This window comes from Mustela lutreola, chromosome 14 (genome assembly GCF_030435805.1).
Source record: "Mustela lutreola isolate mMusLut2 chromosome 14, mMusLut2.pri, whole genome shotgun sequence".
Classification (NCBI taxonomy): domain Eukaryota; kingdom Metazoa; phylum Chordata; class Mammalia; order Carnivora; family Mustelidae; genus Mustela; species Mustela lutreola.
Genome location: NC_081303.1, coordinates 31,919,402 through 31,946,392, shown reverse-complemented (window position 1 = coordinate 31,946,392; position 26,991 = coordinate 31,919,402). Strand labels below are relative to the sequence as shown.

At 41.9% G+C, this 26,991-nt stretch overlaps 1 long non-coding RNA gene across 1 annotated transcript; it reads right to left on the bottom strand.

Moving 5' to 3' along the window:
* Window positions 1–1,018: 1,018 nt before the first annotated feature.
* Window positions 1,019–26,745, bottom strand: LOC131815243 (uncharacterized). The gene is made up of 3 exons (XR_009347620.1): window positions 26,534–26,745; window positions 21,406–21,475; window positions 1,019–1,370 (listed from the first exon to the last, which is right to left on the bottom strand). It is a non-coding gene; the product is annotated as an uncharacterized LOC131815243 (long non-coding RNA).
* Window positions 26,746–26,991: the final 246 nt, after the last annotated feature.

Sequence of the window (26,991 nt, the reverse complement as noted above, 5' to 3'; positions counted from 1 at the left end):
TACTATTGTATCCTTCAACTATCCACTTTCAAAATGGTGTCCAAACTTTGAACTGTTGATGCCTCATCCCTAGCATCCCTCTTAGTGGTATATGTAGCATGTCCTGTTTACAGTTAGAGAAAATTTGTGTTCAAGATTCTGATAATTTAGGGCTTGGGCTGTGGTTGAATTAGGATCACAGAACTCCCTTGGGAAATAACACCAGACAGGTATACTGCAGTGAAAACAAACTTGAATCTGGAATAAAGTGGAAGGAGAAAAAACATTTGAATAAGAACTTGGCCTTCTCCCTATTCAAAGACCATGAAAGAGTCCTTTCCTGGGTGTTGATAAGGGTCTATCCCTTCTGCCAACCCTGTGCATACTCTTCAATGCAAAGGAAATGAAATAGGAGACTTAGAAGAGAAACTAGAAAAACGCTAATATAGAAGGCAGTATGGGCAAGGAGGGAAAAGATCCTGTAAGTAATAGTATTGGGAAGCCTCCAAGTACAGTTTGACAATGGGGGAGAAAAAACTCAGAGAGGGAGAAAACTGGATATGCCACATACTTAAAGCGCAGACACTCTGATTCCAAGTCTTCAGGACGTCCCCGGATCACTCCCATCTCTGGACACACAAAACCTGTTGTGGCACCATTTTTCCACAGGGCAGTATCCACCATACTGATGTGAAATGGGGCTCCAGCTTTTCCACCATACTTCTTTATCAAATTACAACATCGCTATATTGCTTCCTGCCAGCAGGAATCTTGGAAAAATGGAGGGGAGCCAGCCTGCAGGTAGAGTTACACAAATACAAGTTGAAGTTGAGACCCAGGGAGGCAGTGCTTTGGGCACAAGTTATCAAATCTCTTTGACTTTCTCTTTTTTAAAAAGAATCATTGAGTACTTATTAGGTATCCTGCATTTACCCACACATGATCTCATTTAATCTTCAGTAGGGCCCTAAGAAGCAGGACTACCATTTACATTTTACAGAGAAGGAAAATGAAGCTTTAGGAAGTGGTATGAAGCATGACTGATTCAAAGAAGTAGAGCCAAGTTCAAACCCAGATCTTCCATTACCAAGAACGGTGTTCTTTCCACTGTCCCCAGCTGCTCCAGGTTTTGGCCCAATAGAACTAGAATGTCTTTTTTTTTTTTTCCTATTAACGGCTACATTTGGAATATGAAAAAGCTGTTCATGTTAGGGGAATCAGTAAAATTAAGGAGACAAATGAATCAGAGGGAAACACTTTGTTACTTTCTGATATTTTCCCTAAATTTTCCTCACTCTGTTGATTTCCTCACAATTTCCCCCTGCTTGTCCCCATCTTGCATTCATAACAGTTCTCCAGGATTCTTCTCATCCAGCTATGTTCAGGGTCATCTGTAAATGTAAGAATAGTTATTATAACCATCATTTATTTATTTTATTTTTAGCCATCATTTATTTTTAGTGAGTGCTCACCATGTCAAGAAAGTAAACTAAGAACTTCATAGACATTATCTCACTTAATCCATACATAAATTCTTGTGACCAATTCATTTAGTATCTCCATTTTATACATGACATAACTAAAGCACGGAACTCATGTAATTTACCCAAGATTTCATAGCCATTGAGTGGTTACTCAAGAGATTCAGACTCATGCCAGACTACAGAGTTCACATGACTAAACCAACCTAGATGAGCCAAGAGAACCATGAAGCTCTCAGGCCAGATCATTCAGAAGAAATGTAAAGCCCACACCAGAATTTCACAAATGGAATGAGCATGATATTAAAATATTAAGCAATAATTTGAATCCTAAAGTTAATAGGGAACTACAAAAGACTCCAAAAAGCCAAAGCAATCTTGAGAAAGAAGAACAAAGCTAGAGACATCATGCTTCCTGCTTTCAAACTGTATTATAAAGCATAATAATAAAAACAATATGATATTGGCATAAAAACAAACACATAGATTAATGAAACAGAATAAGGAACCCAGAAATAAACCCATGCACATATGGTCAATTGATTTATGACAAAGGAAGCAAGAATATACAATAGGAAGAGGATAATGCCATCAATAAGTGGTGTTGGGAAAATTGGGCAGACATGCAAAAGAGTGAAACTGGACCTCATATCATACACAAAAAATAAATCGAAACAGATTAAAGACATGACCATAAGACCTGAAACCATAAAATTCTTGCAAGAAAATATAAGCACTAAGCTACATCAGTCTTGACAGTAATGATTTTCTGGATTTGACACCAAAAGTAAAGGCAACAAAAACAAAAATAACCAAGTGGGATTACATCAAACTAAAAAGCTTCTACACAGCAAAAAGAAACCTTTAACAAAGCAAAAGAAACACTCAACCTATGAGTGGAAGAAAATATTTGCAAATCATATATATGATGAGGGGTTAATATCCAATTTATATAAAGAACTCATACAACTCAATAGCAAATAAGTAATATGATTTTTAAAAAGGATAGAGGGGGGTGCCTGGGTAGCTCAGTGGGTTAAGCCTCTGCCTTTGGCTCAGGTCATGATCCCAGGGTAATGAGATCAAGCCCCGCATCAGGCTCTCTGCTCAGCAAAGAGCCTGCCTCCCCCCGCCCTTTCTGCCTGCCTCTCTGCCTACTTGTCAACTGTGTCAAATAAATAAATAAGATCTTTTAAAAAAACAAAACAAACCAAAAGAAGAACTTTGTACAGCTTTAAAAAAAAAAAAAAAAAAAAAAAGGACAGAGGATCTGTAGAGACAGATTTCCAAAGAAAACCTACATACTGGCCAATAGGTACATGAGAAAATGTTCAACATCACTCATCATTGGGGAAATGCAAATCAAAACCACAAGAAGATATCACCATTAGAATGGCCATTATCAAAAAGACAAGAAACAACAATTTTTGGTAAAGATATGGAGAAAAAGGAACACTTGTGCACTGTTGGTTGGAATGTAAATTGGTGCAACCACTCGTGGAAACAATTCCACTTCTGGGTATTTATGTGAAGAAAATGAAAACACCACTTTAAAATATATGCACCCCCATTTTCATTGCATTATTTACGTTAGCCAAAATACAGAAACAGCCTAAATGTCCATCAATAGATAAATGGATGAAGAAATGTGGTATATACATAAAATGAAATATTATTCAGCTATAAAAAAGAAAGAAATCCTGTAATTTATGACAACATGGATGACAAATACTGTATGATGTTACTTACATGTGGAAACTAAAAAAAAAAAAAAGAAGAAGAAGAAGAATTCATAGAACAAACTTCTTGTTGCCAGAAGCAGTTGGCGGGGGGTGGGGGGGACAGAGAAATGGATGAGAGAATCAAAAGGCATAAACTTCCAGTTATAAATAACTTCTGGAGATGTAGTGTGACATTGTGACTACAGCTAATAATACTGAACTATGTATTTGAAAATTTTTTTTAATATTTTATTTATTTATTTGACAGAGAGAGAGAGAGATCACAAGTAGGCAGAGAGGTAGGCAGAGGGGGGCGGGAAGCAGGCTCCCTGCTGAGCAGAGAGCCCGATGCGGGACTCGATCCCAGGACCCTAAGATCATGACCTGAGCCAAAGGCAGAGGCTTAACCCACTGAGCCACACAGGCGCCTCTGTGTTTGAAAATTTCTAAAAAAGTAAAACTTCTCATAACAAGAAAAAAGAATTTGTAACTTTGTGTGGTGACAGATATTAACTAGACTTGCTCTGGCAATAAAAATTAAATTTAAAAGCAGCTAATAAATATAGAGAATGGAACAAGAGATTTCTTTCTTTAAAAAAAAAGGGGGGGTTATTTTTTTATTTTAGAGAGAGAAAGTGCATGAGCCAGGGCCGGGGACAGAGGGAGAAAGAAAGAATCTCAAGCAGACTCCCTGCTGAGCACAGAGCCCAACACGGGAGCTGGATCTCATTACCCTGAGATCATGACCCAAGCCAAAATCAAGACCTGGATGCTTAACCGACTGAGCTACCAAGCACTCCTGGAATGAGAGATTTCTAATGCTGTTCCAGAAGAGATAAGAACTAAGAATTTTCCAAAATGAGTAATACAAGAATCACCAAGTCAAGATTGCCCTCTGACTGCTAAACAAGAAAAATAAAGATAAATCCATATCTGACACTAGTAAGCCTGACAACATCAGGGAGAAAAGAGAAAAATACTTCAAAGCTACAAGAAGAAAAGCCAGATTGCCTACAAAGGAATGACATTTGGAATGACAGAAGACTTTTCCAAGCAACAAAGAAGATAGATGACAATGGGGTTATGTCTTTGAAAAGTTGAGGAAAAAAATGTTACCCTAGAATTACAGACCCAGTTAAGATACTGTTCATGAGTGGGAACAAAACAAAAGCAAGTTTAGTCACAAAAAGGCAAAAAATATATTATCTAAATCTCCTTACTAAAAGATACACAAAAGGATGTACTTCAGCAAAAAGAGAAATGAATACAGAAGAGAATCATGGCAGCACAGGAAATTAAAAATGAGAACAGAAAACCATTTAAGCCAATAAATTTAATTAGCTACTGGCCATAAACATTGATAACATTTTTCTGTTTAAATAATAAAACAAAACAGGTAAAGTCACACTTTAAACAATAATGAGATGGGAATGTAAGAGTTGTACCCATTGGAAAAGAGCACTAGGTCCACATTGTGTTCAAAAAAAGGAAAAAATTACTTAGCAACTTGAAATTATTTATAAATACTTATAATCAAAGTGTATTTTCTAAAGGGCAGGGAAAGCTACCAATTTAAAAAAGTAGTACCACAGTCTTTATCTTCCAAGCCAACAGAAGAAATGTAAGAGGTCTGTGGTGGAAATACAGAAAATTGATCAATCCACAGAAGGCCAGAAGGGAAAAAATAAAAGAAGGGGGAAAGATGATAAAAACACAAAACAAAAATATTGAAATAAGTCCAAATATACCACTATATGTGTATACAGATTAAATTTTCAACAAAACATCAAATAAAACATATTGAAATTTGTTTTAAATATATCTGTTATTGCTTAAAAGGAACACACCTAAAGCAAAACACCCAGAAAATTTAAAATAAAGAGTATATCACTCAGCAGAACAAGTTATCAATATCTAGGTAAAGTCCAAGATGACCAAAAGTCTCACTTCTTGGTAATGTATCACAGACCAGTGTTTTCCAAACTGCATTCTGTGACCCATTCTCTGTCACGGAATCAATTTTGTAAGACACGCATATGCATGTGTGCACATGTCCAAGCACACACATGCATATGTGCACATACATAGAGTAGGAAAAGGAATAATAAATTAGAAAGGATAGGCTATGACAAAAGGATAGATATCCATGTATATATCACAATGCTTCATTGATATAAGGATGTATTGTTTTCATAAAACTTTTACTTGTAGTGTGTGTGTATGATTACGCAAATACATATGTTACCACACTGCAACATAAAATGCAACATATAACACTTCCTTTTTTAAGTTTGAGAAACCCCAGCCTAGAGAAATTCTTGCAAGTGTATACAAGAAAACATATATAGGGAGGTTTACTGCGGTATTGTTTGTAATCAGGAAAAACTGAAAATATCTTGAAAGTTCAACAGGCGAATGGACATATTGAGGCAAATATGTGTACAAGAAAGAAAATAAATTAAACCTGATTATGTCAACATGGAAAAATCTCAAAAATAAAATACTGCATAAATAAAGGAAGTTGCAGACATATATATACTATATGCTAAAATTTATACAAAGCTTGGGAGCAAGCAATACCTTGCACTGCTAGGAATGCATGCATGTGGTATGTAGAATAATGGTATAAAAACCGGTAAGGGCAGATAAATACCAAATTCAGGAGAGTAGTTAACTCTTGAGAATGAGGTGGGGGCAGGAAGTGGCGTAGGGAGGATTACATAAGAGGCTTCAACTATATCCATAATGTTAAGCAAAAAATGGAAGCAAATATAGGAGAAATGTTAAAATTTGATAAGGCTGGGAGGGTAGAGGAGTGTTAACAATTTACTTCTCATATTTTTCTCTATAATTGAAAAATTTTAGATCCAAAATTTACAAAGTTTATAAAATCTGTGATTTTAGTCTCTGAGGTAATCCCAAGGTCTGACATGAGCTTCCACCCTCCCAAACCTCACATTTGGTTCATTGATATTCCAAATATTGACCCACTATCTTACTCCTAAGCATGCAGATGTGTTTAGTTTCCCCATCATCACATGAAGTAAAGGAAACTTCTCTAACACTGAGTGTGAACCTCACACATTTATTTTGACCTGCAACAGGAGCAGAGTTAGAACTCAGCTCTATGTATAAAGAAGAGGCTGCCACCTTAACCTTGAGTGCAACACAGGTGCCATTGTGCTTCTGATGAGCGAAAGATGACTGTATCACTTTACTCCACCTAATGAACATTTCAATCTTCTAATAAACACCCTAATAAAGAAAAATTGAGACTTAACTCACTTTTATTATCCCAACTGACATGTCGCAAGTTCTTAATTGGGCTGAAAACAGCTTCCAATAATAATACTCTCCTTAATTGATTCATTAAAGGGGCCCCTACTGAGACAGAAGTGCTAGTTCCAGGAAAAGGAATGAAATAGAGCCCCAATTTCCCACTGAGTGGCTATGATCCCTCTGCCATCAACTCCCCAGGCTACTGAAGAGGATGTTAAGTGTCCAATGCCTGGAATCATTCTTCTAGTCCCAAAGTGGGCACACACTCACTACTCCCTTAGTGAGATAACAAAAGAAAGCAATGGAATTTCATGGAATTCTTAGTATCAGATGAATTGGCACATTTTAAAAACCAGGTAATGGTAACTACACTCACCATGGTGAAAACTGAGTATAGAATTGTCAAATCACTATGCCATACATCAAACTAATATAATGTTGTATGCCAATTGCAATATTAAAAAACAATTTAATTGGGGCGCCTGGGTGGCTCAGTGGGTTAAGCCGCTGCCATCGGCTCAGGTCATGATCTCAGGGTCCTGGGATCGAGTCCCGCATTAGGCTCTCTGCTCGGCAGGGAGCCTGCTTCCCTCTCTCTCTCTCTCTCTGCCTGCCTCTCCATCTACTTGTGATCTCTGTCAAATAAATAAATTTTAAAAAATTTAATTAAAAAAATAGGCAAGGGGATGCATTAATAGCAAGAGATTAAAGCCTTTTACAAGACTGAACCAAAAATTACCATAGCCCAAAATGGCTAGGCAAGGAGAGGAGGGACAGATGTAGCAGAGAGAAGACATGAGAATTAAAAGAAAATTACCTGTTTGCAAGAAAAAGTGGTTTTGATCATATTAACAGATAAGACAGTCCAGTCATTAAAGGCATGGGATTTGAGGTCAGGCAGACTTGGGGTATGTCCTGTTCTTCCTTCCACTTACAAGCTCTGTCACCCTGGACAGGTTACCAAGCCCATCTACATCCCCATTTCCTCAACTGTAAAACAGGAATGATTAACTAAGAACCCACCCCAACAGCCAGAATAAGTCATAGCATAACATTCTTTTGCTCACAGTCTCCAATGGCTCCTCATTGCATTCTCACACTATCTGTGCCCTCCGTCACCTCTCCCACACCATCTTCTACTCCCCCCATTCACTTCCTAGTGCTCTGCCCTCCACCCACCCACCCACCCTCATTCCTTGAAAGTACCCAGCAGATTCTCATCTCTGGCCTCTGCTAGAGGTGCCCTCTCCTCCAGCTCTCTGTACCGCTCACTCTTTCACTTATGTCAAGTCTTTGATCCAACATGACCATTCTATTTAAAATCGAAAACTGTCCCTCTGCTTATTCCAATATACCTTTCTCTGTTCTACTTTTTTTTTTTTTTTTGCATAGCACTTATCACCAAACTCATTTGTTATGTCTATTGTTTATTCTCTCCTGCTGTTTTGTTCACTGATCTATCCCAAATGCCTAAAATACTAAAGAGCATATAGCAGGTGCTTAATTTTTGTTACATGAAAACCTCATAAGATTGTTTTGATGACTAAATTAGATAATGCATGCAAAGCACTTAGCTCTATGTAGGCATAGAGAAGCATTCAGTAAATATTACTTCTTATTACCGTAGTGGTTACTATTATTGTGATTATTCTTATTTCCCATTCAACGGGAGGGATATTATTAACAAATGGGGTCATGGCTCTTTCAGCCATTGGTTCCTGGAGATGGAAGTCCTAGATTAATTTAATTAAGTACAGTTTTCTGACACTATATGCCATCTTGTTATATATACATCACTGGCCAAGGATTAAAGGTGTCAGGTCACCTATAGACACCACCCCATCCTATCCACTCTGCCAGCACACATAGGGCTGAGGGTAGCTGCTAAGCCAAGAATGTATATCAAAGTATATCTAGGAACTCTTGTCCTTTTATGACTATACTGCATATAAATACCAACTTGACAGCAGGAGGGTAGAAAGGGTTTTATTTTACATTTAGCAAAGGGTAAGAAAGGAAACAGGGAAAGGGGTTATCTCACTGGCTTGCTGAGCCCCCAGAATTTACGCTTCTTTCACACTCTCTGAGACATTTGTGCTTCTGCCCAAGAAAAGAAGAAAACAGTAACCATCTGCCTACCTCATAACTTCCTAGGCACTAATGAGATGCTTTATTCTTTGTCAAACACTTAGGAGCTTCCATGATAAAATGGTGTTCTGGGAAAATAATGAATGGAACGGACCCATTAGCTCAAAGTTCAACTGCATCTTCTGTTTCCTGAACATGAAGGAAGACAGGAGCAGCCTAGTCAATGAGCCGTTCAGCACTCAAGAGCCAAATCTCACTCTCCAGTTCTGAACTGATAAACCATGTGACGAGTACACACCAGCCAAGATGCCAAATGCAGGTTTTTGTGTGTTTTCTTTCCCATAATGCCCAGCTCCCTAGGCATGCAGATGGCACCTGCAAAAGAAACACAGTTGGTGCACGCTAGCGTGCTGATGGAGCCATCAGCTTGGCCATCTATGCAGACACCGGGGGGGGGGGGGGACAGGGCAGCAGTTCAACAGCACAAACACCTGAACACACTGTATTCAATTCTGAATCCGTCAATTAGCATCTGTATGACTTCCCACCAGTTACTTTATCCTTTGGAACCTCAGTTTCCCCATCTGTAAAATGTGATGTCAGCAAACTCATAAAGTTTGTAAAGGACTAAATCATCCATTAACGTTGAGTTTGGAAGATATTAAGTGCTCAGTAAATACTACCCTTTCTATGGAAGGCAGAGGGTCTGCAAGGAAAAAAAGATTATGCCAATCAACTATTCATTCAACAAATATTTATTGGGGAGCCTAGGTGGCTCAGTTGGTTAAGCAACTGCCTTTGGCTCAGGTCATGATCCCGGGGTTCTAGGATCAGGCCCACATCAGGCTCCATGCTCAGTGGGGAGCCTGCTTCTCCCTCTCCCTCTGCTGCTCTGCTTGCTTGTGCTCTCCCACTCTCTCTGTCAAATAAATAAAGAAAATCTTTAAAACACACACTCACACACACACAAAAAAAAATATTTATTGAGTATTTACAAGTTCAGTCAAATATATACTGAATGTCTGCTGGTACCAAGTCCTAAGTCCAACTCCCAAAGACACAGCAGTGAGCAAAGCAGAGAAGATACTCTGATCTCACAGAGCCTATAGCTCAGTGGATAATATGGCCACACAAAAGAGGTACTTACTATATGCCAGGCAGTGTTCTAAATGCTTTAGCTGTATGAACTTATTTAATACTTACAACCACCCTATGAAGTACATTAACCCTTATTATCTCTATATGACAGAAGAAGCAACAGAGGCACAAATCTGTGAAATAAATTGTGCAAGGTCATAAGGCTACTAAACATCAAAGTCAGGGCTTGAAGCCAATTAGACGGACTCTCATGGCCCACTCTCTTAAGCATTATATATACTGCCTTCTCGCAACTGCTAGATAGTGAGCTCTTCATAGATAGGAAACATGTCCCACTCATTTCTGTATCCCCAATGAAGCCCCTGGTTTGTGGAGTGCTCAGTAAGTGCTCGCTGAAGGAAGGAAGAATGGTTCTTCTTTGAGACACCAGAGCCACTCTTTTTGCCAGTCTCATGACATCTCCCTATAAACCTGAATATGTAATGAAAATATACTATTCTTCCTCTGAATAGAGAACATTATTGATCTTCTGTCCATGGGCTATTAAATGTAAGGCTGTTTTTCCAGAAATGGTGATGAATTTTCTTTGAACCACCTACATGCATTTGAGAGGGGTCTGGCAGGGAGTGAGCTATATTTTAAAAGTCCAGAAAATGTGGTGCCAACAGGACAGAATATTTAACATTTCTCCTTTATTTTGGAAACCAGTTAAATACCCCAACCACACTCAACACATATTGCTCAAGGCCTGAGATCTCCCACTCAAACACCTCTAACTCTTCACTCTTCTCAGGATTATTTATGAACATACTAGTTGAAATCTGAGTGGGCCACAACTGAAGGAGATGACAGAAGTAACTACTACTACATTGCGGGGGTTGGAGGCAGAAAAAAGAGGAGCTCCCAGGAACTAAGATTGATAGTTCAAGAGAGCTAGCTAACCTACACTGAATATGGCCAGTACTTGATCAATAATAATTATAATAAGTATTATCATATTCTATGAATTTAATTGAATTGACTGTCCTATATTACATTAATGCTTATGTTTTGTATCAATTATACTACTAACACAGTATATTATTACTATTATAATTATCATTACAAGTGCCATTTATTCAGAAAGTCTGCTAGGTTCCTTCTTTTTTTATGCTATCTCACTTAATCCCTTCAACAACCATCACTAGTAGCAGTATAATCTCTGTGAAGGAACAAAGTAAGTTCCTTTAACAAAGACACCCAAAAAGCAGTGGTTTAAACACAGCTTTCCCTCTATTGTGTAAAAATCTAGACGAAGTATTGTGTACACTCTAAGTTGCTGTAACAAAGATAGAAAAAACATGATTTAAACAAGATCAAAGTTTCTCTTCCACATAACAATCCAGGAGTAGGAAGGCAGCCGGCCCTCACCAACACATGGCTTCCATTTTGGGGATCCAAGTGGCTCCCTGACGGCCCCTGTCACGTTCCAGCATAGGTGGAAGGAGTGGTGGGAGAGCACGTCCATTTATTTTACGGGTAAATCCAGAAGTAGCACACATCACTGGCATCTCATTGGCTAGAATTTGGTCACAAAGTTGTGGTGAGGAGGAAATCGAAAAACCAGATGCCTTGAGTAAGGAATTGGATAAACATCTACTTCTTTTCCTTGTCTTTTAAACATCAGTTATCTTGAAAGGGAATCCTACTATGATCATTTGATTGTTACTCAGCGAAAAGCTCACTCCCTTCCCCTCTCCACTGAGGACAGTGTATACTTCCCTGCTCCGCTAACCTTAGGCTTGGCACATAATTTGCTCTGTCCACTGGAAAATCAGTAAATATGATGTAAGCACAAGCTTTAAGTGTGTTGTGTGATTCAACTTAGAGTGCTATACTGATATGCTATAAGAGGGGCTTATGCCCAACGTAATCCTGAACTGAAAGCAAACTCCTATGAAAAAGACCTGAACCCTGAACAGCCTGGACCCAATCCCAATTACATGCAAACTGAAACAAGACCCCTTGCTGAACTCAGGATGGCAATCCAACAGCAGACCTTCAAAGGTGAGATTAAGTGCTTGTGTTCGCAAGTCATGAGTTTTGGGCTAGTTTATGACAAAGCATTATTGCAGCAATAGCTGGCCAACAGAGAAATTGGTTATCAGAAGTGGAGTACTGTCATAACGAGAACCTAAAATATGTGACTACGGTTTGGTGATTAGGCAGCAGATGATGAGGAAAGCGTTCTAGAAAGCTGGAAACATGCCACTCATATTATGTAGTGACGATGCACTTGGCCAAACTCATCTGTGGTAACGTGGAGGACAGAAATCTGCCTAATAACTTGAAGCACTGGACAAGAAAGTGTCCAGGCAGAATGCTGATAAGGCAATTTGATTGTTAGATAGATAAGATATTGCAAGACAAAGTTGTTTGTAGAGGAAGCCGACCAGTATGCAAGCAATACTGAGAGAAAATATAGAAAGCCCAGAAATTCCAAGACTTGTAGGTTTGAAAAGTTAAACTATCTTTATCTTACCATCTTATCAGCCTCAGGACAAAGACCAAATCAACATGTGATTGTCACATCCTTTGTCACAACTTCTTTTGAAAGGACTGAAGTGGTGCCTATCAGTACTTTTCAGCTGGACAAAATGCTCCTAGAAATATAAAAGGCATGATCCCGCAGAGACCTGATAAATCCTAGGTAGCCAAAATTAAGTCTTAAGAGAAAGATTTCTCTCAAAATGAATCCTAGATGTAACAAACATGGAGTTGACTGAAATCAAATGTAGGAAACTCATAAAAATTTTGATATACCTGTATTGGTAAAATGCCATCAACCTGAGACAATAACTGTCTGACATGTAAAAAGATCTCTGGCTGCCAGATTTCTATAAGCAGAAAGCAGTTTGAAAAAGTTGCTGATCCAGAAACAAAGGCTTACTCTTTAAAGTTCTCTTCAGAAGTGGCCATGCATGGTGCTGAAAAACACTGGAGCCAAAGACATGAAGAACAATAGATCACTGAGCTGTACCCCAGAGCGATCTAGGGCCGCCTAGTCCGAGTGGTCAGTGAAGCATGGCCCAGAGATTAAACCCTATATCACCCAATTTAAATAAAATTTTACTGGAACACAACCCTACCTGTATATTTTTATATTGTCTACTGATGCTTTTGCCATAATACAAAATTGAGATATTGCAACACATAAATGGTCTGCAAAGCCTAAAATATTTAGTATCTGGCCCTGTACAGTTGCCAGTCCCTGGTCTTTGTGAAAGAAGACTTTATACCTAGACAATAAGGAAATCTGGTTATACTATACACAGCTAGGTTTCAGAATGGCTGGAGTCAGTGACTGCAATCTGCTACCATTCTTACTTTTTTTCATATTTTATTTATTCATTTTATGAGAGAGAGAGAGAGGGCAGGGGGAAGGGCAGAGGGGGTGAAGGGAGCGGATCCCAAGCAGACTCCACCCTCAGGAAAGCCCAATGCAGGGCTGGATCCCACATCCCTGAGATCATGATCTGAGCCAAAACCAAGAGTTGGTGGCTTAACTGTCTGCATCACCCAGGTGCCTCTCTTCCCTTTTGCAATTAAGAGTATTTATTTCAGTTATTCTGTCCCTATTAATATTTATATCAGGTAGTTGGAAAGCAAATAATTTGTCTCTTTATTTTGTAAGTGAATAGAAGCCATATCAAGATTTGCTTTAATTTCAAGATCTTAGACATCAAGCCTGATACTGACTGGACAACACTGAAGGGTACTGATATGGGAGTAAACATATTTGGCATGCACAAAACAATGAATTAAAAACCAGATTGTGGGCGCCTGGGTGGCTCAGTGGTTAGGCCGCTGCCTTCGGCTCAGGTCATGATCTCAGGGTCCTGGGATCGAGTCCCGCATCGGGCTCTCTGCTCAGCAGGGAGCCTGCTTCCTCCTCTCTCTCTCTCTGCCTGCCTCTCTGCCTACTTGTGATTTCTCTCTGTCAAATAAATAAATAAATAAATCTTAAAAAAAAAAAAAAATGCTTCAGCCTTTAAAAAAAAAAAAAAAACCAGATTGTGACGGCTTATATCATTATTTACTCCCCTTCCCCTCCCATTAGGTAGTATACCCTTCCTCATTGCATGGGTGTGGCCACGTGACTTGCTCCAGCCAATGGAACTTCCCCAGGTATGGTGGGAAGAGGGACTTTCCCTATGTGCTTAAGTAGTTCATCATAGATCTCGTATTCCAGGGACTGGCCATGAAAAGAGCATCCTCTTCTATCTGGTCTTCAGAATAAAAGAATAAATACACATGAAATAAATGGATCCAGCTGGATCCAGCCTGCCTGAAACCTGAAACAAGACCACCCAGTTGAGGCCTGGCTAGATGAGCTAACTTCAGTCTATCTGTGGACCCATGGGTGAGAGAGCATGAAGACTTGTTGTGAGCTACTGAATTTTGAGGTGGTTCATTATAGAGCATTACTGTAACTGACCAATCACTGATTGATACACAGGGCTCCCATAAAATGATAAGGTGGCTGGAACCTGGTAAATTACACTTTAGTTCTGAAAACCAAAGACCTCAGTTCAAGTCCCAACTCTGCCACTTAGATGTTATTTAATTGGAGGAAGTCACTATACCTTTCTGAATCTCAGTTTTGGATTCTTTTTAAATTACAAATGAGAGCATTCACAACCTAAATGAGAAGATCATTAAAGATTAAATAAGATGATATATCTTAAATGTTTTATAAACATAATATGGTATATAAAGGCAAGATATTTTCATTATTAACTTCAGTTCACATAAAGGAGCCCTAGTTATTTTTTTTAAGATTTTATTTTTAAGGATATCTCTACATCCAATGTGGGGCTTGAACTCACAACCCTGAGATCAGGAGCTGCATGTTCTTTTGACTAACCCAGCCAAGTGCCCCAGCCCTGGTTATTTTTAATTGTTGATGGAGAAGGAGTTATGCCACTTCTATCCTCTGACCCTGAAAGCTGGACATGCTAAGTCTGGAAAGCTAAACATCTGTAAGCTGTTAGCCTTGCTTCGGTGTTTTAATGATTCTTTCTTGATTTTGTTTAATCTGACTGCTGAATTTTTTTTCTCTAATAAACATGTACAATCTCATGATAAAAATCCAAAACAATATAAGGGTTATTCTTTTTATAACTGATTATGCTACCCAAGCCTGACACTTCCCTGCACTTTCTGCTTCCCCAAACCTCCCACATGAGGAGCACACAGTGCCCCCGACAGTAGTAACCTAAGTACTAGAGTGAAAAGAAAATTCTCTGAGCCTGCATTCCTCTCTCATTGCAGAATAAAAGAAAAATCAGAATGTTCCCCTTCCTATACCACCCACAAATCACTGAAAAGCCCAGCCAGTTAGCTGGATTCCCAGCAGACAAGGAACCTCCATTAGAAATAAAAGCCCACATTACTCCACCAAAGTATTTTCCATGCACCCCAGTGTACCACACAACCAGAGTTGTGTCTGGGGCATTGCAACACCATTATTTTGTGCTCATGTCAAAAATCTTTTTTCATGTTATACACATGAAACTAATATAATATGGTATGTTGATTATACTTCCAAAAAAAAATGTTTTTCTTTCTCCAAAATGCCAAAGGGAAGAGTGGGTTTCCTAGAAATGGTTCTAAATTGTCTCGCTGCACCCAAGAGAATGGAGCAGTGATGGCATAGACACTGCCCACCAGGAGAGGGGAAAAGGTCAGATCAATAACACTGATGATACCCATTTTTTCCACAAAGTCAGCCAACACAGATTTCTAGGGAAGGTTATTTGAGGAATAAATCTACCCACACAGTTCCTCTCAATCCTGCAGCCAAAGTAGCAGAACCCACTAGAAATCAGATCACACCTCTCAGCTTGCTTCCTAATGGAGCAGCCAAGCTGGGCAATAACATGATAAAATGGAATCACTGATCAGATTAGCGTAGTCCTGAGCACAGTGGGCATGGGGTGCAGGACACAAGGGCTTTGGTGGAAAGGAGGGAGGGGCCCCTGGGGAGACGTCAGATATTTTGGAGTACAGTCCTCCCTAAGGCAGAGCAATTATAGTGCCCACCGCAGGGCTAACTTCTGAGGAGCGCTGCCCTGCTGTGGGCCCCCCCAGGCACAGAACAAGAAAGCAACAAGCAGCAGAAGAAGGAGAAACAGAGACAGGGGTGCGGGTGCTGCCAAATAGTCCTCATGATGACCTCTAGACTAACAAAAGAAGATAAAACCCCAGTCACTCATTCTCCCTAGGAATATCTGATGCCTACCTATCACACGCTTGCACTATTCTAGGTGCTGGGTATGCAAAGATACATCAGAGACCATTCCTGCTCTCACATTGTGTATGCCCCGTCACACCTAGCACATAACAAGACCCCACTATGTGCTCACTGTTACCCTACCATTCAGCTTTATGGGGCCTCTTTTCTCTGCCTTCCATGGCACTTTTGTGAATCCTTATTTAATGAATACTTACAGTGCTCTGAATTTTAGTTATTGGTGCATATTTTATTTCCCCTAAAAGACAGCAGGATTGCTCTGTATAGGATCTGTGTGCTCTTGTCACTACGTTTGCTCAATAAATATTTACTGAATGAGTGACTGTAATTGTAACTACTGTGTCACGACCTACTACCATCATCAAAACAGGATGGGAGGTCTAGGGTCTGCAACTGAGGGGAAAAGCAAGCTGGGTGAGGAGTCAGGAGACCTGCCTTCTAACAGAAGCTGTTGGCTTCCACTGGTGGCATGACTGTGGACGCTCCTGAGTGCCTCATGCTCAGCTGTAAGAGGAAGGAGTGGGTAGATGATCATTGAGGTACCTTCCAGCCTTATGATTCATCATTTTAATTGTACATTATAGATGACATTCTCTGAGCACTTGGTTTAGTTAGGCACTGGGTTAAGAACTTTGCCTGTGTTATCTCACGTGATCCTCAGAATAACTTTTTGAGGTATGATGACTATGCCTATTTTACATAAAGAAAGGAGGCCTAGAGAGGCTGAGAAACTTTCCTGATGCCACACAGGCCAACTTGCAAACCCATACTCTCAACTACTGAGCCATATGATGTCTCTCGCTCTGCCACACGTTGGGTACCTTTTGAACCATCACTTCTCCTGAAGAGCCTCAGTTTCCATCATAGAAAATTTTTTTTATTTGAAAGAGAGAGAGTGAGAGAGATCATGAGCAGATGGGGGGGGGGAGAAGCAAGGGGGAGAAAGAGAGAGGAGGAAGCAGGCTCCCTGCTGAGCAAGGAGCCTGATGCAGGACTCAATCCCAGGACTCTGGGATCACAACCTGAGGCTAAGGCAGACACTTAACTGACTGAGCCACCCAGGCACCTCCATTACAGCCAATTTTTAAAAAATTGTTAGAAAAGCCTTTATCAGAGAGGCACAGCAGTCAAGCTGTGCAAACGTCACTGAGCTGGGTGGGGAGTTTTCTTACATTTTTTTGAGGCTCTGGAGCACCAGTCAAATTGCAAGGATCCCTACGACAGCAAGAGAAATTCAACAATGAGTCACAGGGGGTGCCAGCCATGGCCCAGGCATAAGGCAGTTTGAGCCTCATTGAGAAACCATCTGAGAAGGCAAGAAAAAGAAAAGCAAGGTAATATTTTGTTCAAGGAGCTTTGGGGGACTATAAAGGCTTTGACCATATTCCAGATCCAGCTGACAGATGCTTCTATTCATTCTCCCCCCATATTTAAAGCATAGAGGGGAGAGATGTTTACTCTCCAACAGACAACTGGCAGAATCTGCTGGGAATCCAACAGCCAGCACTTCAAGGCTCTCACTGGTTTCAGGAGAACAGGGCAACTCACACGTGGGCCTCAAAACACCCAGAGGTGGCAGAGCTCAATGACACTGATGAAACAATTTGGGGCAATATAGGGAAAAAGAAAAAAGATTTCTCCAAGGGAACATGTTTATATATAAGGAGATAGAAAATTCAAGTAAGGCTCTAAACCTCTTAGAGTTATATCCAAACTTTTTTAAAAAATGATAAAAACCTACAGTGAATTCTTTAGAACTGAAGGATAAATGCATGGCCCCCAAAAGTGAGGGTCATAAACACGGGCTTCTTGAAGGAGAAAAGAATGGAAAACACGGCTCCTGTTTAGAAAGCAAAGATATTGAGAAATTTGGCAGGAGGAAAGGGTCTGATTAATTAGCCACATGCAAGTGAAAAGACCTCCCTTCCAAATCAAATGACCTTGAACCCAAGGCAGGGACAGAATACGAGTATGGAATTTGGAGGAGGATGAATGCATTTTGTCTCAAAGAGAAATGTGTGAGTAGAAATCCAGGAGTTCTTTGTTTTATGTGTGTGTGTGTGTGTGTGAGAGAGAGAGAGAGAGAGAGAGAGAGAGAAATAGAGAGTTTCTCTTGGTGACAGAAAAATAGAAACCAGCAGTGCTAGGTGGCTGCTGCTCTCACAGTGAGAGGAGGTCCCATTACATCTCATAACAAACGAGCACAGTGAGCCTTCCTATTAGTATTGGGCAAATGATCTTCCAGATATGCCTAAATCCAAACCACACAAAAGGAGTCAGGGCAAAGAAAGGCAGTTTGCTCTGAGGCAAAATGACATTTTTCATGCTTAAATTACCAATTCCCTCCTCCACCATCTTCCTTTAAAATGCTGAATTGTTAGAGCAGTGGGCATTCTGGAAAAATAGGCAGGTGGAAATTTAGATTTGTTACCAGAGAGCAAAACCCGACTGCATTCCCCTGCCTTTGTGGGAGCCTGCTGTGTCCACCCTGCTTGGCCCTGCCGCCCTCTCCGTCCCTCTCTCCTCGTAGTGGGCTCCCAGCAAACTTAGCCACCCTCCTCCTCCTGAGTGGAATGAAAACATCCCCTGTTGATGCAGCCTCTCATCCCCTCCCTAAACCTGGTCGACAAGTCAGTTTTCAGTCCTGCGCCCCAAAGCCAAGTGCTCGAGGCTGAGCCCTGACACCCAGAAAGATAGGTCCAGGAGTAGAGGTAGATTGGCAGATGGGCCATGAGGCCATTTTGAATTATTTACTTGGCTTCTGCTAAAAGCAACTGGTTCCTATCTCCCCTTCTCTGAAGATCATAATCCCCACACCTCCAAAGTTTGAACGGGATCTATTAGAAACATTAAAATTTACAATTCTACACGAAGGGTGTGAGGGAGAAGGCATGGTCTCCAGCCAGCCTTGTAGGTTTTCCTCAGGGCTTACAATTATGTTTTGGTGTTTTTAAAAAATCTGTGAAGAGAGTTAATAGAGGAAGAGAAACAGAGGCGGGACGAGGGGGCGGGGAGAAGAAAGGAGAAAGTGAGGGTAAAAGGGAGGATGAAAAGACGGAGGGAGGAAGAGGAGACAGGAAGGCAGGTATCCTAGCGGGCTGATACAATTTCCTGGCCAACAGAGCAACTCCCTCCCTTTGAGCACAGTAACACTGCCACCTAGAGGCTAAAAGTGCCTTCCTGAACTTGTACAATCGTGCGCAAGATACATTTGTGTAACTCAGCTGTTAAGGATCTTTGAAAAGGGGGTGGTAGATGATGGTGGGAGTGCTATCAAGAACTATAACATTTCATGGGGCACCTGGGTGGCTCAGTGGGTTAAGCCTCCACCTTCGGCTCCGGTCGTTATCCCAGGGTCCTGGGATCGAGCCCCGTATCAGGCTCTCTGCTAAGCAGGGAGATTGCTTCCCGCCCTCTCCTGCCTACTTGTAATCTCACTCCCTCTCTGTCAAATAAATAAAATATTTTTTTTAAAAAAAAGAACTATAACATTTCAAAGTGGTTAATATTTATCAGGTGCCTACTATGTGCCACGGACTGAGCCAAGGGCTGAGAACACAAACACAGGCAAGACATCCCTCTACTCAAAGACCTCAGTGTGTGGGAGGGTGGGGGGTACAAAGGTACAAAGAATGGAGGTGGTGATAATAACCATAACATGCGAAAACACTGTGTTCACAGTACGACTGAGATTAATTCTGACTAGATCTGGAAAGAATTCAGGGATGAGATGTAGGTGAGCTGGGTCACAAGAAATCTGGACGGGGAAGCAGAGCTCCAGGTAATGGTAACCACACAACTAGGCATGGAGAAAGGACACTGAGAGTGCTCAGTATGACTGGACAACAAGGAATGTGGGTTATCACCCACAGATGTGCAGAAACACCAAAAAGGCCAGAAAAATGAGTTACGCCAAAGTATAGATGACATTGAATTTTGGCTGAAGAGCGTGTGCTTTTAAGTGGTTCTGTAACTGCTTTGTTCACTCGGGGATGCCCAGCAAGTAGAAGAGTGCTTGGCACTTAGCAGTTGCTCAGTTATCATCAGAGGAAGGAATGACTGTAACAGAAAGAGGATGAAGATTTTAGAGAAAGGGAACAATTGGATAAAACCAATGTTTCTGGACAATATAACTTGAGATAATCTGTAGGAATAGAAGAGGAGTGGAAAGTCTCAGACAGACACCGCCAAAGTCAGGTTGTGTGGGTCTGAACTAAGGCACAGTAGTGGGGGAACTGAAAGGCTGGAATGGCCATGAGCAGTCTTGTTGAAGTCCAGTCTAGAAGTCTTCAATACTGACACACCCTATATGAGTTGAGCCGAAGTCACGGTACTGGGACAAGATAGAGAGTGCAAAAGGAGGCACAGTGCTGGGAAGGAGACTGGGAATTTAGTTTAAGAGGGAGCATTTCAGTTTCCAGGAATATAACCGAAGGGAGATGACCAGGAGGCAATTAGAGATGCAGTCTGGAGCTCTGGGTGGGCTCTTGGCACCCACATTCTCTGCGTTCACCCAGACATGCACATCCTCCCATGTTAAATGCTACTGACATTTTTTTCATCCTATTGTCAAAGATATTGTAAGCCTGTAACAATCTTGAGATTCAATTGTAGTCTATGTTTTGGTAGCTCTAGAAGCTAGAGAAAACATTCTCAGCTTCCAAATCTGGAAAATGGGAGTGCTGTAACCCATGTAAAGTGCTTAGTGCAAAGTCTGACATAAGAGAAAAATACACAATACGTGCTGGTTTACAATCTAATCTCTCATTATGATGTGATAGTGAGACTGTAAGGTTAAAGTTCAAAGTCCAGCTTATCCACCTAGGACCTGCATGGCCTTGGACAGGAAACACTGCATCTCCAAGTCTTAGTTTGCTCATCTGGTCAATGGGAAAAGTATTACTTACCACAACTGCCTCACAAGATAAAATGAGATAATGCACATAAAAGAGTCTATAAACTTAAAATCAATTTATAAATATTATGTATGATTTATCAAATGGAAGAACAAAGCAGAAAAACCTGAATTCCTTCAAGATACTGGGGTTCTAGATAAGCATGTATCTTTTTAACACCCTTCAGGCCAAAGAAAGAGATTCTTTTCTGCCCCCATTAAGAAATTTCTCATTTGCCACCTTTCTATGTTCCAGACCTGCTTTCATCACAGCACATTTCCTTCATCCCATCTTCAATTGAGATTTAAAAAGAAATCTTTGAAATTCCCTAGCTGGTAGAACCACTAGGGAATCAAAGCACATTTGTTCTCTCTTCTACGTTTCCCGCACATGGTTGACCAATCAAACTCATGCTGTTAATCTCAACTGACAGAAGTAGAGTATTATTTAAAGGAGACAAAGATGACCATGGCAGAGGAATAGAAACAAATAAGATTATTCAACTTCTGACCTACAAAGCGGTTTTTTTTTTTTTGTTCTTTGTGCTGTTGAGTCCCTCTAGAACATACCTGGAATGAAAGGCCAAGAATCTGGACAGCTGCTGCTTTTAGCCTTGTGGCCATCCACCCACCTCTGTTCCTGTGTTGAGGCAAGAGGAAAATCATAGAATCACTGGGCTGGAACTAAAGGAAATAGAATATGATGTGACTTTCGTCAGCTCAATTTACAGCACAATGCAGGAAGTCTTTTTATAGTCAGTGACCAGCAAGCATTTAACTTCAACTTAATCCCATTCAGGACGAGGCATTCATCACTAGGTAAGAAGCTCATCCCACCAATAGGCAGATGGAAACAAGCGTCAGCCGCTGTCTCCATCATCAGTTGAAGCCTATTCCTTGCCTCCTCCACTCATGGCTCTCGAGCTGCCCTCTGGTGTGGCACAGAATGAACCTCCTTTTCTCCTCAGCCTTCTCTTCTCTAAGTAGCCTTCATTCCTTCACATTGTCCTTGTATGATGTGTTTTACCACCTCAACTCCTTGCTAAATAAAAACCATGAGTGCAAGAGGAAAATCTCCTTGTCCAGCTCCCCCCCAGGTGGTCACTTCCGCTTCCCCCATCCTGTTGTTCAATTCCAATGGGAAACCTCGGGGCCAGGGAGTCCCTGTGATGGAACCACAGAAGTCAGCTTCCTGGGGCACAGAGCAGGGATGAGAAAGGTAAAGAATAGATAGATATCAGGGGCATCTAGAGAATAACCCAGAAGTTCCCGCCCTATATGGCCCTATCCTGCCGTATCCTATCTTCTGTCAAATGCACAAGCTCACTATTTCCTAATCACATACACAATTTCCTGATCTTACGGCTTTGTTCCCACCGCCTCCTCTCTTTGCAATGCCCTTCCCCTGCAGGAGAGATTTGCTCGGGGTCATCTGAGAGCCACGGAGGGTAACACATTCACTCAGGGGATCCTTGCTGCAAGCCTGGTTCACAATAATACAGCTAGTAGAATGAAGGATAGAGGAGGGGGCAGTACTTGCAGGCAAAGCCCCAAAGGTGGGGTTCATCAGCTAGGAGGGGTGCTCAAACGAATCTCTGTAGGCCCTCAATATACTCTGTTCATTAAAAAAAAAGGGGGGGGGTACCTGCGTGGCTCAGTGGGTTAAAGCCTCTGCCTTCGGCTCAGGTCATGATCCCAGAGTCCTAGGATCGAGCCCCACGTCGGGCTCTCTGCTCAGTGGGGAGCCTGCTTCCTTCCTCTTTCTCTGCCTGCTTGTGATCTCTGTCAAATAAATGAATAAAATCTTTAAAAGAGAGAGAGAGAGAAGCAGGTACTGGAAGTGAAAATGCGGACCTCTGCGTGATGACATCTGTCATTGGCAACTGGAAAGCAAAGCCTATCTCTCTGCAGCACCTCTTACTCCCCAGGTCAGGTGCTGATGGCAGGACCACTGGCTTCAGATCCTGGGTCTTCTTAAGCCCAGCCCCCTGCCCCAGCTGCCAGGCTCCTGAGTCCCCTGAATTGCTCCATAAAATAGTACGGCTGGTCCTGCAGTTAGCAATTCTTTTCAGAGTAAAGGTTTTCCTTCCTGCATAGTTCTTGCCTTTTGTCAAGGAAAAGAAAAGAAGAATCAACCAGAGTGAATTCCTTGTAGCTGGATGTTTGTAGGCAGCAGATGCTGCCAGAAGCACACACAGCGTATTTGTCTGAAACTGGCTCCCACTGCACAAAGATGGGAGGCCCCTGCCTCCATCTCATCAAGGCCACCCTGGGGGTTAGAGCTCAGTTTCTAGCCTTCAGGGGGCCAAAGGAGCCACACTTCCCTCCAAGTAGGGTAAGTGGGGCAAGGTGGGGGGTATCTAGGCATTCTAGATAGATCTGGAAAGCTGTCAAGCTCTTCTGCTATCATGCAGAACACTAAAAGAAAAATCAGGAAAGCTGATGAGGAAGCTTCTCATTTATGTACTCAATGAACATTTGATCTTAGCCTGGCAAGGCAGTAAAGAGCATGGGCTCCAAAGTCAAACTGAATGGGTTCAAATTGTGTCTACACCATTAACAAGCTGTGTGCCCTTGGGCAATTTAGGTAATCTCTCTGTGCCCCTCTGCTGGGAGGCCTAAATCAATCCATGTTAAATAATTAGCACAGTATCAGGCATCAAGTAATAGCTCTCAAGAAAAACATCTCCATTTTCAGATAAGGTTATTTGGGTGAAAGTTGGTTATATAATTTGCCTAAGGTCATTCAGCCAGTAAGTGCCACACCTTAGATTTGACGAGTAGCAATGAACCAAAAAGTAAATTCGTAATTAGAGCTGGTAAGAAATGCTATGAAGAAAATGTAAAGCAAACAGTGATAGAGCACAGGGAAGGACCCACTAGTGAGGTTGGTCACATGAGTATCCCATGCTGAGACCTGGAGAGAAAGAAGAAACCAGCTGTGTAAAAAGCAGAGAGAGAATTCTAGGCTCAGGGAATGGCAGCGAGGAGAAACTCAGTGGGGAAGAGATCAGAATCTAAAAGAATAAGGCGGAAGAAGGCTGACATGGCTGGAATGGGGTGATTAAAAAAGAAAGGGAAGTGGGATGTGTCTGGAATGGAGGGCAGGATCCAGATTACAGCAAGAACTCATAGATTATTACAGAGACTTCAGATCCAAATGCAGCTGGAAACTGCTGGAGGGCCTTAAAATGAAGAGGAACCTGATCTGAATGTTTCCATGGCATGAGCCAAGAAGGAAAGTATGGGGAGTCTTAGAAGGAAACTGTGATCAGGTTTAGTGATTCAGACTGGGGACATGTCAAGGTTATTATGAATAAAGGAAGTGCCTTGTGACCAGTATAGAATAAAGACATCACTCACATCCTCAGCCTGGACTAGATACAAATCAAACATTTTATGCATTTTTTCCATCATTACTATTAAATCATGGGTGGATTTTGGAGGGAAGATGGCAGCAGGGAAAGAGGACCCTAGGCTCATCATGTCCCAGGAGCACAACTATCAAATCATGGGCAAAGATCAAAATGGCCCCGAGCTAGTGAGGACACCATTCAGGCTCCAGGCATGGGGTCTCCCCTCTGGGATGACCGCAGACTGCACTGTGCCCACCTGCTATGCATATGCAAGCACCTGAAGAAAACTGGAAACATAAAAAGCCCAGAAAAAGGGTATGTGCCATCAGCCTCAAGCACACACGGAAGGACAAAGACTTAGGGCAATCATGGGAGTTGCCTGTCAGATACAACTGTCCTTTTGGCTGTATCAACAATGAGGGGCCATAAGTGCCTACCACCCCATTTGCTCAGTGACTATTTGATACACTTCTGCAGAATATTAGGATGCTTATGCATTCATTCATACACCAAAAATGATTGAAAAAAAACATGCTGTACCCCCTATACTAGGTATTGGGAAAATACTAAGACAAATAAAACACCATCTTTTGCCCTCAAGAATCATTAAGTTTCCTTACTCCACAAACAAGTAAAAGGGCAACTATAGGGAAATATGACTGGAGCTAAGATGAGGGGAAGGACAGGACACATTCCTGTGGAAGTACTTAAGATGGCCATTAACCCAGGGACAGGAGCAGAGTCTCAGAGAAGGGTACAGGGAAGACAAAAGAGGGGTCAGGCAGCATGCAGGAGACTGGAGGCTCCCCTGGGACACAGAGGGACGGAGGCACTTAATGTGATTTAAGCCTAACATCCAAGAGGTGATAAAGGGACATGGGAAGAACCTTTAGGTTATGTTCAGAAATTGGGACTTTTTCTAGATACTACGGGAAGCCATTAAACATCTTAAAGGAATGCACAATGGTTGCATTTCCTTCTGTGTGTGATATGAAGAATAATGTAGAGGGGAAAGGACCTGAGGCAGGAAAACCAGGAACAAGTCTTCTGTCATAATTCCATAATCAAGAGGGTGTGAGTTAAGGCAGGAGCAAAGAAAGTGGACAGAAAGAGGGCCAATCAGTGACATAAAAGCAGGGTGAATCAACAGGAGCCTGTGACTAATTGGATTTGGTGAGAAGACAGAAAGAGAAGGGTTAAAGTTTCCTCCCTCATATGTGAAATGAGGCCATACCTAAAGGTTCTACCTGCCAGCCTAGGATGTCTGGGTTTGACATGGTGGGCAGTGAGAAGACACTAAATGCTTTTCAGCAGAGGAGTGAGAGATCATGGCTATTACTTAATATGATTAATAGGCCAATAATATGTAAAAAACAGGCTGGAGGAGAAACACCGGAGGAGAGACGATAAGTAAGAACTCTTCTTATGACAATCTACTACTAAGTGGGAGGAATCAAAGGTCATGAACTAAGAGGCATGCACAGGGACAGGAAAAACTAAGTAGTAACTTTTTATCAACAAGGAGGGGACTGGAAGAGATTATGCTGAGTGAAATAAGTCAAGCAGAGAAAGTCAATTATCATATGGTTTCACTTACTTGTGGAGCATAAGGAATAACAGGGAGGACATGGGGAGATGGAGAGGAGAAGTGAGTTGGGGGAAATCGGAGGGGGAGACAAACAAAGACAGACTGTGGACTCTGAGAAACAAACTGAGGACGTTGGAGGGGAGTTGGGAGGGGGTTGGGTGAGCCTGTGGTAAGTATTAAGGAGGGCACATACTGCAAGGAGCATGGGGTGTGGAGCATAAACAATGAATCTTGGAACACTGGAAAAAATAAAATAAAATTAAGATGTTAAAAAAAAGAAAAAAGGGGGAAGGAGTCAAGATGGCGGAGAAGTAGGAGGCTGAGACTACTTCAGCTAGCAGGAGATAAGCTAGATAACTTATCTAAAGATTGCAAACACCTGCAAATCCATCGGCACATCGAAGAGAAGAACAGCAATTCTAGAAATAGAGAAAACAACCCCTTTCTGAAAGGTAGGACTGGCGGAGAAGTGAATCCAAAGCGACGGGAAGATAGACCCCAGGGGTCGGGGCCGGCTCCCGGCAAGTGGGGGAGCAACAGAGCACAAAATCAGGACTTTTAAAAGTCTGTTCCGCTGAGGGACATTGCTCCAGAGGCTAAACTGGGGCGAAGCCCATGTGGGGTCACGTGGCCTCAGGTCCCGCAGGGTCACAGAAGGATCAGGGGTGTCTGAGTGTCGCAGAGCTTGCGGGTATTCAACGGGAAAGCCGGCTACAGAGACAGAGCTGACAGTAAGCACACAGCTTGGGGTTACCTTGAACCAGCCGCAGGCTGGGTGAGCTCTGAGCGCGGCTGGAGGTCAGGCAGACGGGAGTTACTGGGCGTTGCTCTCTGAGGGCGCACTGAGGAGTGGGGCCCTGGGCTCGCGGCTCCTCCGGGCTGGAGACCAGGAGGCCGCCATTTGTATTCCCGTCCTCCAGAACTCTACGGAAAGCACTCAGGGAACAAAAGCTCCTGAAAGCAAACCCAAGCAGATTACTCAGCCCGGCCCCTGGTAAGGGCAGTGCAATTCCGCCTTGGGCAAAGACACTTGAGAATCACTACACCAGGCCCTCCCCCAGAAGATCAACAAGAAATCCAGCCAAGAACAAGTTCACCTACCAAGGAGTGCAGTTTCAATACCAAGGAGAGCAGCAGAATTCCAGAGGAGGAGAAAGCAAAGCACAAACTCATGGCTTTCTCCCTGTGATTTTTTAGTCTTGCAGTTAATTT